Below are 13,056 nucleotides of genomic sequence, written 5' to 3' on the forward strand. Positions count from 1 at the left end.
ACTGCCTGGCCAAGAAGTTGATCCCAGGCCCGGGAGGGGGCGGCGGAGGGTGGGTGAGGTGGGGGCGGGGTGAAAGGTGGGGGAGAGGCTGTGGACATGGAGGGGTGTGGACAGGGCTCAGAGGAATTCTCCCCAGCTCAGGCGCTGGCATCTCAGCTGCTGCCGTGGCCGATGTGCCACCTGGGCCTTGAGGGTGAGGCTGGGCCCAGTGCCCTCTGGGCCCGCCCAGGCAGGGTGCAGGGTGCAGGGGTGCAGGGGTGCAGGGGTGCAGGGGGCCTGCTCTCAGGGCTGAGGGCCTGTGTCTGTTCACCTGTCCCAGAGGTGGAGGCGCTGGCTCCCCCCAGGGCAACCGTCACAGGATGTGGTTGCTGCTGGGTGGGCCCCTCCCCAGGCCGAGGGGGATTCCTGGGGGCGGGGCCAGTGCTGGGTGGGCAGGGCCGAGGCCAGGGCCATCTGTGGAAGCCTCTTCTGTCAGAGGCCTGGGTTCGAGTCCTGACTCCGCCCCATTCTGCTGTGTGGTCTCAGGCAAGTCCCCCCACATCTCTGAGCCTTCACTGGGCAGCTTGTCTGCAAATGAGCAGGCTCCCCTCAGGTGGTCCGAGTCCCCTGCAGGCACAGACATTGGGGGCCTCCCAATGAGCAGCCCCTACACCCCCAGGGGCCGGCTTTGGCAGGTGCTGTCCCACCCTCAGGAGGGCCCCTGCCATGGGGCCGCCTTCCAGGGGACCAGGGGCAGACTGAGCCTCGGGGCTCCGGGAGAGGAATGGAGGTGCCGCTGAGCCCGAGGCCGGACACCCACACGGCTGGGCGGCCCCCGAGAACGGAGACCCGGTGGCCGGTTCACGGCTGTGCGGGCGCGGGGAGGGGGTGGTGCGCGGGGACTGAGGGGCCCGGGGAGCCCGGCCCAGCCGGAGGAGTCCTCCTGGGGGTGATGCCGAGCGGGGTTGCGAAGGTTGAGTAGGAGTTCGCGATGGACGAAGAGAGGAAAGGGCAGCCCAAGCCCCGGGAATGGCCTATCAAAGAGCCAATCAGAAACCTGGGTTCCTGAGGTCCAAGGGGACCCAGCCTAAGAAGGGGACCCAGCCTTAGGCCAGGCCCAGAGAGGTGGAGTGAGCTGCCTGAGGCACACAGCCGCGCCCGCCCTCCGGGTCCTCAGAGGGACCGGCGGGGACGCCTTTGGGGTGTCGGCAGGCATGGGGCGGCGGGCTGCTTCCACGTGGCTCCCCGTGAGGCCGTGGGCCCAGCGGTGGCCCCTCCCGGCTGCCCGCCCGCCTCCGGGACACCCCCTCGCCTGCTTCGCTCCGGCCTGCGGGCTGCGTCCGGCGTCAGGAGCCCCCCGGAGGCCAGGACCCAGAACCACCGCCCGTCCCGGGGCCGCACAGACGGGCTCGGGCAGGCGTGGCCAGTCCAGGAGCGGGGCACACGGTCTCACACCGGGCAGGGCGCCCCTGCTGGTCCCCGGCCTTTCCCCCTGGACACCTCCCCCGGAGGCACAGCCACCAGGCTGGTCACTGGCGTCCCGGCCCCCGCTCGGCCCCCACGGCTCCCTCTGGCCCCCTCTGGGGCTTCCACTTCCGTCCCTGCCTGCGGCCCCGAAAGGCTCGGGACGGGCAGGTGGCTGACCTGCGGCGGCCGCGTGGCCCCTCAGCGCGGCCCCAGCCCCTCCGGCTGAGGTCCAGGCTGCGGGGTGGTGGGATGGCGGCCCCCAGGGAGGAGCGGGGAGGAGCGGGGAGACCCGTTCACAGTGGCCTCATGGAAAGTTCACCCCACCACATCCTTCAGCTGTTTACCAGCCTGACGGCCCCGCATCCTGCCATGAAAAGAGGCTCGCCCGCACCACCAGCGAGGAAGGACCGAAATAGCAACAGAGGAAGACAAAGGAGAGAGACAAAGGGAGAGAGGGAGGGAGGGAGGGGGAGAGAGGAGAGAGAGAAGGAGAGAGAGAGAGAGAGAGAGAGAGAGAGAGAGAGAGAGAGAGAGAGAAAGGGAGGGAGGAAAGTAAGCCAGGCCCCTGGTGTCTGGGCAGACGTTGGTGAGACAGCAGCCCCAGGCCTGGACCCCTGAGTGTGTGCACGGTAACAGCCGGCAGCACAGAGCTGAGAGTGAAATGTGTCTTAACAAACACGGCCTTTGTAATTATTCACATTACCCATTTTTGGGGACACCCTGCAGTTCAGAAAAAGAATCTGTGTGTGTATGGCTGGGTGGGTGGGTAAGAGAAAGAGACAGAGGGAGGGAAGGAGGGGCACATTATTATTGACTAGAGGTATCACAATTGGTTATTGGTACATTATTATTGACTAGATGGATCACAATTGGTTTTTGGTACATTATTATTGACTAGATGTATCACAATTGGTTATTGATACATTATTATTGACTAGATGTATCACAATTGGTTATTGGTACATTATTGTTGACTAGATGGATCACAATTGGTTATTGGCACATTATTATTGAGTAAATGTATCACAACTGATTATTGGTACATTATTGCTGACTAGATGGACCACAATTGGTTATTGGTACATTGTTATTGACTGAAGTCCATGCACCAGTCAGCGCTGTCATGCTTCCCTGGACCTGCTGCTCCAGGCCTCTGCCCTGAGCACACGTGACACGGATCCCGAGCCTCCTGGCCCCCTGGCTGTGCGGCTCCTCAGGCCGTGGCTCCCGGTGATCGTGCTGTCAGAGCTGGTCAGGCGGTTAGTGGCCCGGCTCCCATCGCGCTGGGTCCTCTGGCGCTCAGGCGGGCTGGGCCGGGGAGGAGTCGCAGAGGGGAAGCTGTTCTCCTCCCACCATCCTGGTGCTTCCTTCAACCGGAGGCCGGCCTCGGTCCTGGCCGAGGCAGTCACTCCCCGCCTGACGCCATTCGTGGTGCTCGCTCGAAGGAAGTCTCCAGGTGCAGCCCACGCCCCACACCCACACCCCACACCCCAGAGCCCACGCCCATGCCCACGCCCACGCCCGGAGGCTGGAGGAGCGCCACACTTTCCGGGACTTTCCTGGTGGGAGAACGGCCTCTTCCTCTGTCCCTGCAGCCGCTCACGGTCCTGCGGGCTGTGCTTGTTCTGTTGTTTTAGGTGTGCAGCTGCGGCCTCTGGGAGCTCCCCCCGTGTGTGTGCGTGCACGTGTGTGTGCACGTGCATGTGTGTGCGTGTGTGTGTGTGAATAACCCATGCACACCAATACCTCCACACGTGGCTGCCGTGTGTATTGGGGTCACCACGAGCCCACGGCCAGGCCTGGCGTGAGCGGCACCACGTGGCGCAGCCCAGCCTCTGGTTTCTCCGGAACCGCCCCTGGCAGCCCCCGCCCTGTCAGTCACCTCTGACCACGTTTCCTCCTCACGTGTCATCGCTCTCCCTCAGGGTGACAGCTCCTCGTGGGAGCGCCGGGCGTGTTTCTCTCTCTGTCCTCACCTCTCACCCAGTTCTGACAGAACGTCCCTAAGGAAAACAATGAAACTGGGCCCTGGCCAGTTTAGCTCAGTGGGTAGGGCATCACCCTGCAGACCGAAGGGTTCAGGGTTCGATTCTGGTCAAGGGCACGTACCTCCAATGCAGGCTCCTCCCTGGCCTGGGCCCTGGTTGGGGCTCATGCAGGAGGCAACCCATCGATGAGTTTCTCTCACATCGATGTTTCTCTCTGTCTCTCCCTCTCTCTTCCACTCTCCCTAAGAATGAATGAAAAAACATCCTTGGATGAGGATTAATTAATAAACAAACAAACAAAAAAATACGCCAGGAAATAAAAAGAAAAAAAGAAAAGCAACACAAGTAATAAATTCTTGGGGAGGGAGGGGGGAAGGGAAAGGGGAGAGGGGGGTGGATGGTGCTCAGGCTCTGGTCCGGGGCCTTTCCAGCTCTGGCCTCGTGTCCCTCACACGCTGCACACCCTTCGGGGCCCCCACTCACCCCCCAAAGGGGCGAAGGAGCGCGGGAGCTCCCCTGCCCCTCGCCTCCAGGCGTGCTGGCTCCGTGCTCTCTGACCCGCCGCGCAGCAGCATCTGTGGGAGGAAACCCCGGCGGCTGCAGGAGGAGGAGGGCAGGTCTCCCCACCGAAGGCCGTGGAGGCGCCGGGTCCCAGGGAGGCCTGGACGTGGCCGCTCTCCCCGTCGGGGGCGGGGCGGCCAGCAGCACTCGTGGCCGGGGAGGGAGACGGGGGGCCGGGGAGGGAGACCGGGGCCAGCAGCACGCGTGGCCAGGGAGGGAGATGCGGCCGGGGAGGGAGACGGGGGGGCCGGGGAGGGAGACGGGGGGGCCGGGGAGGGAGACCGGGGGCCGGGGAGGGAGACGGGGGGCCGGGGAGGGAGACGGGGGGCCGGGGAGGGAGACGTGGCCGGGGAGGGAAACGTGGCCGGGGAGGGAGACGCGGCTGGGGAGGGAGACCGGGGGCCGGGGAGGGAGACCCAGTCGGGAAGGGAGACACGGCCGAGGAGGGAGATGCTGCGGCCGACTCTCGGTGGGTCTGTCTGCTGCGAGGCGGCCGCTCTGCCTGCGCGTCTATAAATAGAATCCTCCGCCACCTGCACATCCGTGTCCCAGAAAGGGCTCAAGAGGCTGAATGGCTGTTGTCACCTCTCACTCTGCCCCAACGTTAAGCCTCGAGGGGGCTCCGCCGGGTCCTCCCCGTTCCCCTGCCCCTGCCGACGCCCTATGGAGCCCCTGTAGTCGTGCCCAGGTTTTCTGAGGGCCCCATACCCCTCCCCCATCGGTCCCTGCTGGTCCTGAGCCCGTGCTGTGGGGAGCCAGCCCTGCCTGTGGGGGCCAGCGGACCCTCACTCAGCACGGAGCCCGCGGGAGGGGTGACACTCTGACCCCGGAGCCCTCGGTGTTGCTTTAAGGACACACATGTCCTCGCTGATGTCAGAGGAGGGAGGGGACAGAGCATCAGGGATGAGCGTCGTGACCGGCTGCCTCCTGCCCGCCCCCCATGGGGATCGCGCCCCCAGCCCAGGCCTGTGCCCCGACCGGGAACCCACGTGACCTCCCGGCTCCCAGGTGGATGCCCAGCCCCGGGCCACGCTGGCCGCCGTCTGTGGCGTTTAACGCAGCCGGAAGAGGCGAAGGCGCCGGGAAAGCCGCCTCAGGCCGTGGTGGGGTCGTGCTGCCTCCCAAAGCGGAGACGGGGGTCCTGCCCGGCCCGCGGCTCAGGGCACGGCCTGGGCAGTGCTCCGCGCCCATCCCATTGTGGGTCCCGCTCCAGGCCAGCCCCTCCCCCCGCTGCTCGTGCCAGCTCCGTGCCAGCTCCGTGCCAGCTCCGTGCCAGCGTGCCCACCCCGCCGCCTCAGACCGAGTGGCCGGCGCCCACGGTGGCCCCAGCTCCTCCCTGCGACGGGAGCCAACCGCAGGGGCAGCAGTGACCGCGGAGAACGGGCTCAGACTCGGGCGGCGTCCGGCCTGGCTCTGCGGCCGCCCGGCCGGGGAGACACCCACGGGGCGGGCGCATCCTGGCAGCCGTGCGGCGGGCTATCGGCGCCACCGCAGCACCACCCTCTCCACCCCACCCGGCCCCGGCGGGATCCCGGCCACCTCCTCAGCGGAGCTTCCTGGGTGGGCGGGTGCAGGGGCCACAGGCCTTGGGCAGCGCCCACACGGCACCTCCCCCGCCGTGCGCCCGCCCCGAGCCTCCAGACCAGAGACACGGAGCAGGGGCAGGTCAGCCCAGCCGCCCTTCCTTGTCTTTCCTTCGTAAACCCTCCCCGAGGACACTTCCTGTGGGCTTTAGGGAGAGGGGAGAGGCAGAGACAGAGAGAACGATGTGAGAGACACATCGATGGGCCGCCTCCTGCAGGAGCCCCAGCCAGGGCCCAGGCCAGGGAGGAGCCTGCAACTGAGGCGTGTGCCCTTGACAGGACTCGAACCCGGGACCCTTCAGTCCGCAGGCCGACGCTCCAGGGGTCTTCAAACTACGGCCCGCGGGCCACATGCGGCCCGCAGAGGACTCTGATCCGGCCCGCCAGGTTTTTTGGGCAGTGAGCGCAGCCGAGGTGTTACAGTAGGAATTAGTAGTTCATATAGTCCGGCCCTCCAGCTCTCTGAGGGACCGTGATCTGGCCCCCACTTTAAAAAGTTTGAGGACCCCTGCTCTATCCACTGAGCCAAGTTGGCCAGGGCGCTTCCCTTTTCTTTCACCGGAAGACACGGCCATTCCCAGCCAGGAAAGGGGGGCATCCGTGAGGACTGCTACACACACACACACACACACACACACACACACACACACGCGCGCGCGCGCGGACACACATGCACATGTGCACACACGGCCACATGCACACACTGCTACACACACAGTGCCATACACACAGACACGCACACCCTGCTACATGCACAAACATGCACACACTGCCACACATGCACACACTGCCACATACACATACATGCACACACTGCACACACACACACGTACGTCCTTCTCCCTGGGAGAAGAGCTCACAGCCCCGGTCCCCCACTTTGTAGATGGAAAACTCCAGGCGGTAGCTTAGCTCCGAGCCGGGCCTGTCTGCTCGCCGGCTCTTCCCGAGGCGTCGGGGGGGGGGGGGGGGGGGGGGCGGAAAGGCTCAGGGGGAGCCGGGATTGGCCTCCGGGGAGGGTGGTAACTGGACAGACTGGTCTGGATGCACCTCGTCTGCTCCCCACAGACTCTGAAGGGGCAGCCACTTCGCTGAACCAGAGGACGCACCCCCGATGCAGGGTTCCAGGCACCGGGGTGATGGTGGCACCCCAGCATCGCGCACCCGGGAGGGCCGGCCGGAGCGGGTGCCCGCAGGGCCCGCGTTTACGCCAGGATAGCACCCGCTGTCCCCGCGGCCGGAGCCCCGGTGGGCGGGCACGGCCAGGGCCACTACCGCCTTCCTGAGTCTGGGTCTGCGAACCGTCAGGCGGGAACATTCCAGAACTCGCCGGCCACCGGTCTCCGGGCACGCCCGCCCTGCCCGCCCGGACCGCCGTGACCCTGGGCCGGCGTGCGCCTGCCACAGGGTCCCGGAGGCCAGAACCGGAGCTTCACACCGTTTTTAAGCCACAAGATAGTCTTCTTGCTACGCTTCCTCCAACCATTTAAAAATATGACAGCCATTCTCAGCTCCCCTGGCCACAGGACTCTGAGAAAAAATTTCCCTCCAGGTTATGTTATAATTATTACAATTACCATTCGCAGCCAACGAGAGTCACATGGGATTGCCGGTCTGATAAACAATGACCAGCCACGAGGCTACAGTCCACAGGAAATGCCTCTCTCTCTCTCACTGTTCCACCCGCCCCCCTTAGTGAACGTGTCCTGGACGGGTGCGTGGCGCTCTTGCGGGCCTCACTCAGCCACGGCCCCACGCGTGCACGCCGGTTGCTGACGTGTCGCCAGGAGCCCGCGGGCAGGCTGGAGCAGGTGTGCACCCCGCCGGGGCGCAGACCGACCTTAAGGAAACGGCACCCCCTCCTTCCATGGACGGGGCGGGTGGGGCTTGGACAACACCCTCCGAGCCCTTTGTTTGTTTTCAAAATGGTTTGTCGGGCGAAATACAGCCCAGACTGCCCGCCTGGGCCCGCGTCCACACACTCAGGGTGGCGGTGCGTTTGCCACGAGCTCGGCCCACCCCCCTCCGTCTCCAGGACCCGCCATCGCGTCCGCCTGAAGCTCCCCGTTGGGCCGAACCTCCCACGTCCTTCCCTCGGCCCCTGGGAACCACCTCCCACTTTCCGTCGCGACGACTTGACCGCCGAGGCAGACGTCATCAGGACCAGAAGGAGCCTGAGCTCGGAGCCCTCGGGACCCAGCCGTCCGGCCCGGCCTGCGCGGCTCCGGGGCTGAGCATCGACCTAGGAACCAGGAGGTCACGGCTCATTCCCGGTCAGGGCATGTGCCCGGGATGCGGGCATCCATCCCCAATAGGGGGCGTGCAGGGGGCAGCCGAGGCATGATTCTGTCATTGATGTTTCTCTCTCATCTTTCCTTTTCCACAATATTATAATTTTTGAAAAGAATCCTGCTATTTGCGGCCACCCAGCAATTCTGACTTAACTGGTTTGGGTGCAGCCTGGGCAGCGGGGTTTCTAAGCTCCGGGAACTCTGACCGAGGCTGGGTCTCAGGCTCCTCGCTCGGCCTCGATCTGCTGCTTCCCAGGGACGGGACGGCCCGCAGAGCGCCTCGGCCGCACACCCGTGGGCCCGGCCGGGCACGCTCCCTGCTCTGAGCCTTCCTCGCCCCGTCCCACCTGCGCCCCGACCGACAGCAGCGCGGCTCTTGGGAAAACACGTCTGAGCCGGATCTAAACATGCACCCGGCCCCCACACCTCCCACTCTCACCACTCAACCCGGAACCCACCGCCTCCTGCGGCCGGTGCCGAGTCAGGAGATCGCAGAGGCCGCAGGGCCCCGCCCAGCCCACCCCCCGGCACCCACCCCCCGGCGCCCACGGGGCCCAGGCAGGCGACACTGCGCTCTGAGCATGGGGCCAGCACCGGGCTCCGCGCCCCAGGGCGGGTCCCGCCACTGCCATCACCCCGGTCAGTGGGGTGCCTGCCAGCGACCTCGCCTGCCGTAGACTGTACCTGCCCCCTCCGGCCCCCGCTAACCAATTCTGAGCACTCCGCACCAGCCCCAGGGGCTGACGATGTTTCTTTTTTTATATATTTCTATTGATTTCAGAGCGGAAGGGAGAAGGAGAAACATCCATGAGGAGAGAGAATCATGGATCGGCTGCCTCCAGCACGTCCCCACTGGGGATCGACCCCACAACCCAGGCAAGTGCCCTTGACTGGAATGGAACCCGGGACCCTTCAGTCCGCAGGCCAATACTCTATCCACTGAGCCACACCGGCCAGGGCCTATTAACGGTGTTGCTGGAGGCTGTGTGCTGGTGGTTTCTGTGCATTCTCTGGGCCAGTCCCCAGGCCCGGGCTGTGAAGTAGCTGGTACCATTAGGCCCCTCCCACAGACAGGAAAACTGAGGCCCACAGAGGTGAAGCTCGACCCTGGTGGGAACCCGGGTCAGACAGACCCCAGAGCCTGAGCTCTTGGCAACAGTGTCACGGCCCCACCTCCACCAGGGGAGCCCCTGCCGTCCCCTCAGGTTCGCCTTGAACCTGCCGTCAGGGGGAGCGGGCGGGGAAGGGTGAGAGCCCCTCCCGTGGGCCCGGAGAGTAGCCGGCCTGGCTGGACCGAGAGGCCGAGGCGACTGCTGGGCACCGAGCCTGGCCCACAGGGTCCTGTTAGCTCTGGCCCATCATGGCGGGTGGCGCTCGAGGGAGGTCACTCTGTCCAGAGCAGAGACCTCGGGCCCGCCCCCGGGTCTCTGGTGGCCTCTTGGGGACCAGAGCCCCACATTTCAAGGACCTGGATGTGAACCGCAGCAGGCCCCCCCCCCCCCCCCCCTCCCGGGCCTGGCCGTGCACCAGCGGGAAGGCCGCAGGAGGGAGGGCTCCGATGGTGGAGGGTGAGCGGAGGTGACAGCTCCTCCCAGGACGGAATCGAAACTGCACCTACATGACAGCCACCAGCCCGAGGGACCCGCCGAGGACCGGCCGACACAGTGCCCTCCCAGGGGACAGGCGTGCCCCGCCCTGGCCCCCCCAGCCGGCGTGGCCCATCAGCCCTGCCCGTGGCTCCTGAGGAAGCCCGACCCCAGCCGTCCACACAGCCGGCTGGTCACCCGAGGCTCAGGCCCGGGCAGACCGGCTCGATGCGGCTGGAGCTCAGTAACGTGGGATCCAGAGTAAACGTGTGAGACGTGACCGAGGCCGCGAACCGGTCCATGCAAGCGGGCGCCTCAGGCTGACCTTCGCCGGCTCCAAGGTCAACCTGCCTGGCGTGTGGGAGTGGGGGGAGGGGCGGCCGAGGGCACCAACCACATCTCGCCCGCTCCGTCCCAGGACCAGCTGCCCAGGGTCCCCTCAATCCTCCACCACAGACGCCTTAGGACAGGACCCGGGCTCAGGGAGGCCGAGGAGCTGACCCGACCGCATTGCCCGGGCGGGACCAGGCCCCGTGGACTCCGGGTCCCGCGTTCTCTCAGCTGCCCCGGGCGTCTCTCCAACAGGGCCCACGTGACGGGGGAGGGGAGCTGGCAGTGCCGCGTGGGACACGAATGTGGGGCAAGTTTCAGGGTCGCCCCACGCATGCCCCGTCCGCCTCCCGCCAGAACTCCTGAAAATCACAAACACGCAGCCCCGGCCCCACGCTCAGAAAGTCCCGGCTCAGGACTGCGTTCGAGTCATGGAAAGTGAGAACGCGGGAAAAACCTCCACCATTCCCAGCAGAGACGCGCCCGGCCCCACAGCCCCTCCGTCCCACGGCCGCTTCCGGCAGTGCTGCGAGCAGCAGCGAGAGGCAGGACTCCTGCTGATCTGTCTCCCCACCCCCCACCCCACTCCCTCCCTCTGGTGACGGCAGCTTCACAGCGTCCCCGAAACGTGCGCGGGGGCTGGGCGCCCCTCGGCTCAAAGGCTATCAGCACATCGTGGCTGGCCACAGAGGCTTTCATATGTGTGTGTGTTCTTTTTTTTTCTTTTTTCTTTTTAAAACATCAGCTCAAAGGGGAGAAGAGTCAGCCAGGGCTCAGAGGCGCGGGAACACGCCTGCATGGAGCCGTCCGGTCGCGGTGAGGCCCCCCCCCGCCGGCGCCAGGAAAACTCCCAGGTGCTTTACCGGGCGGACGGCCGCGGCCCACGGGACAGTCATCTGGCTCCAGGTTCTCGAGCCGGAGGAGGAGGGCCTCACGCTGTTGAAACGGAAAGACGCATCCAGAAAAAACCTCCGTGACACAGCGTGACTCACCCGCCCCCTCCACCCCCGGGGGGCTCGGCCGTTCGCTCACACCTGGAGGGAGAGGGGCTGGTCCCCGCCTGCTGGTGTCACTTCCTGTTTCTCTGCTTCCATGGCCAGGCCTGCTGCTGGGCCAGAGGGGTGGGGCGCCTCACCCCTGGCCTGGCCGGTCACACCCCGCTCGCCAGGCCCCCCGCCCGGTTCCCTCGCGGCCCACCTGTCTTATCAGCCTCTGCGGAGGCCACCCTGGCCGAGTGGGACGGAGGACACAGCTGCCTCTCTCCAGATGCCCCGTCAGGGGTGACGGAGAAGCCAGCAATCCCCACAGGGAGATGGGTGCTGGGGTGTGGGTGCCCAGGTGCTGCAGGGACAGTCCTGGAGGGCTTCTCAGAGGAGATGGCCACCGAGAGCGGACAGTCAGCTCACCCTGCTCAGCGCCGACCCTGGCCAGGCAGGTGCGAACGTTCACGGGTCACTCACGCATGTGACCTTCCCGCCCTCCGAGGGGGCAGGTGCCCTCGGGATCTCCACCTGATGGAGGAGGGACCGGAGTCGCCAGGATGTGCCCTCACCTGGCGCAACGCCCCCGAGCGGGCAGGGTGACCTGCCATGGCAGCCTGGGGACCAGGCCGTGGGGAGCCACAGAGGCAAAGAACATGGCATGCACGGGACCTGCCCGCATCTCCCGTGAGAAAGACAGACCCGTCTCCACGCCGCCCGAGCCCCTGACCTACACAATCCGGGGACCCGGTCTGCAGACAGCAGCCGGCACAGACGGCTGGCACCTAGACCAGCTAGCGAACGGATCTCCATTAGAGCCTGGCCTCAAGGAGGACACGCTGTGTGTGCCCTGGGAGTGGATCTGAACGCAGCAGGAGAGAGAGCTGTGATCGACTAGTGCTGTCTGCTCAGGCCCCGGGAGGGGGGGTCCCTGTGTGCTGCCCGTGTGGACGGCCCGTCCAGCCTCTGCCCGCTGGACCCCCGGATGAAGGCTGCGCGGCGGCCCCGGCGTATGAAGGTCCAGGGCAGCACACAGACCCGGTCCCCCGTTCCCACCAGCGCCTGCTCCACCCCCCGGGCCCTGGCTCTCCCCCGAAAGCACCCGTCACCGCTCACGTTCCCGCAGGAAGCAGCAGAAAAGAAAACCAAGATCCCGGTGGCCTTGAAGGATTCATTTCGATACAACTTCACTCACGAGCCAGCCGCTTCCTGATCTCACATCTCACCTTCAAAGACCGGCTGGCAGGGCCCCTCGCAGCCGCCTGCCTGGCTGAGCCGCGGCGTGCTGCCCGGAGAAGCCATTCTGGGGCGGCAGCGGGGCCCTCCAGCCCGTCCCTGCAGCCACCCGAGGGGACAGCCTCACACGCCCCCCGCGGGCCCCACCGGCGGGTGCCCACAGCCAACTGAGGCAGCCCTGGTGGGCAGAGGCCCTGAGAGGCCCTGACAGGGGACGGAGCCAGAGGCTGTGCAGAGGAGAGCAGCCAGGCCCAGAGAGGGCAGTGGGGTGGCCGCGGTCACACAGCAAGGCTCTGGCTCCGCCACGTTGCATGGGGTCCCCCATCCCGTTCCCCAGGGGAGGACCGAGGGCTCACTCGCTGCAGGGGCTCGAGCAGCCCCGGCCCAGGACTGAGACCAGGGGCTGGGGGTCCGCCGTGCCCCATGGAGAGGGGGTGAGCTCCCACAGAGCAGGAGGAGGGACAGGGATGGGCGCTGAGTCCTCCTCCCCAGAGGTCATCCCAGCATGGCCGAGAGGCAGCCCACAAACGGGGTGACCTCACACTGTGCGAGGTGGGGGTCCGGGCCTGGCCGATGGCCCCTGGGGGAGGAAGAACAATCCGTTCATTCACTGGACAGACTCAGCCCCCCCGAGCGGCCCCCGCACAGGCCCTGAGCCGCACGGGCGTTCTCTGTCAGACAGTGCACGGGTCCTCACGGAGGGCGGCGAGGGGCGGCCACCGGAACGCCAGCTGGTCTGGCCAGCGAGCCCGTGGGTGACCGCCCGCTTTTCCCGTCTCCCCTGCGCCTGGGGGACTGCGACCACACAGACCCCGGTCCCCACGTCACACGGAGGGCGCGGGGCAGAGAAAAGCACGTCTGAACTCCGGCCTCCAGCCTCCGGGCTTCCCGCCGTGTGCCGCAAGGCTGGCACCGCCCGTCCAGCCTGTGAGCGGAGGCCCTGCCGCTCCCCAGGCCGTGCTGAGCTGCTGAGCATCGGAGCAAGAACCACTTCCTGCCCTGGGGGAGGGGAGTCGCCCCCTCTCTCCCCCCCTGTGAGCAGAGGCTCGCTCAGCAAA

This window comes from Pipistrellus hanaki (assembly GCF_964339955.1).
Source record: "Pipistrellus hanaki genome assembly, chromosome: 9".
Classification (NCBI taxonomy): domain Eukaryota; kingdom Metazoa; phylum Chordata; class Mammalia; order Chiroptera; family Vespertilionidae; genus Pipistrellus; species Pipistrellus hanaki.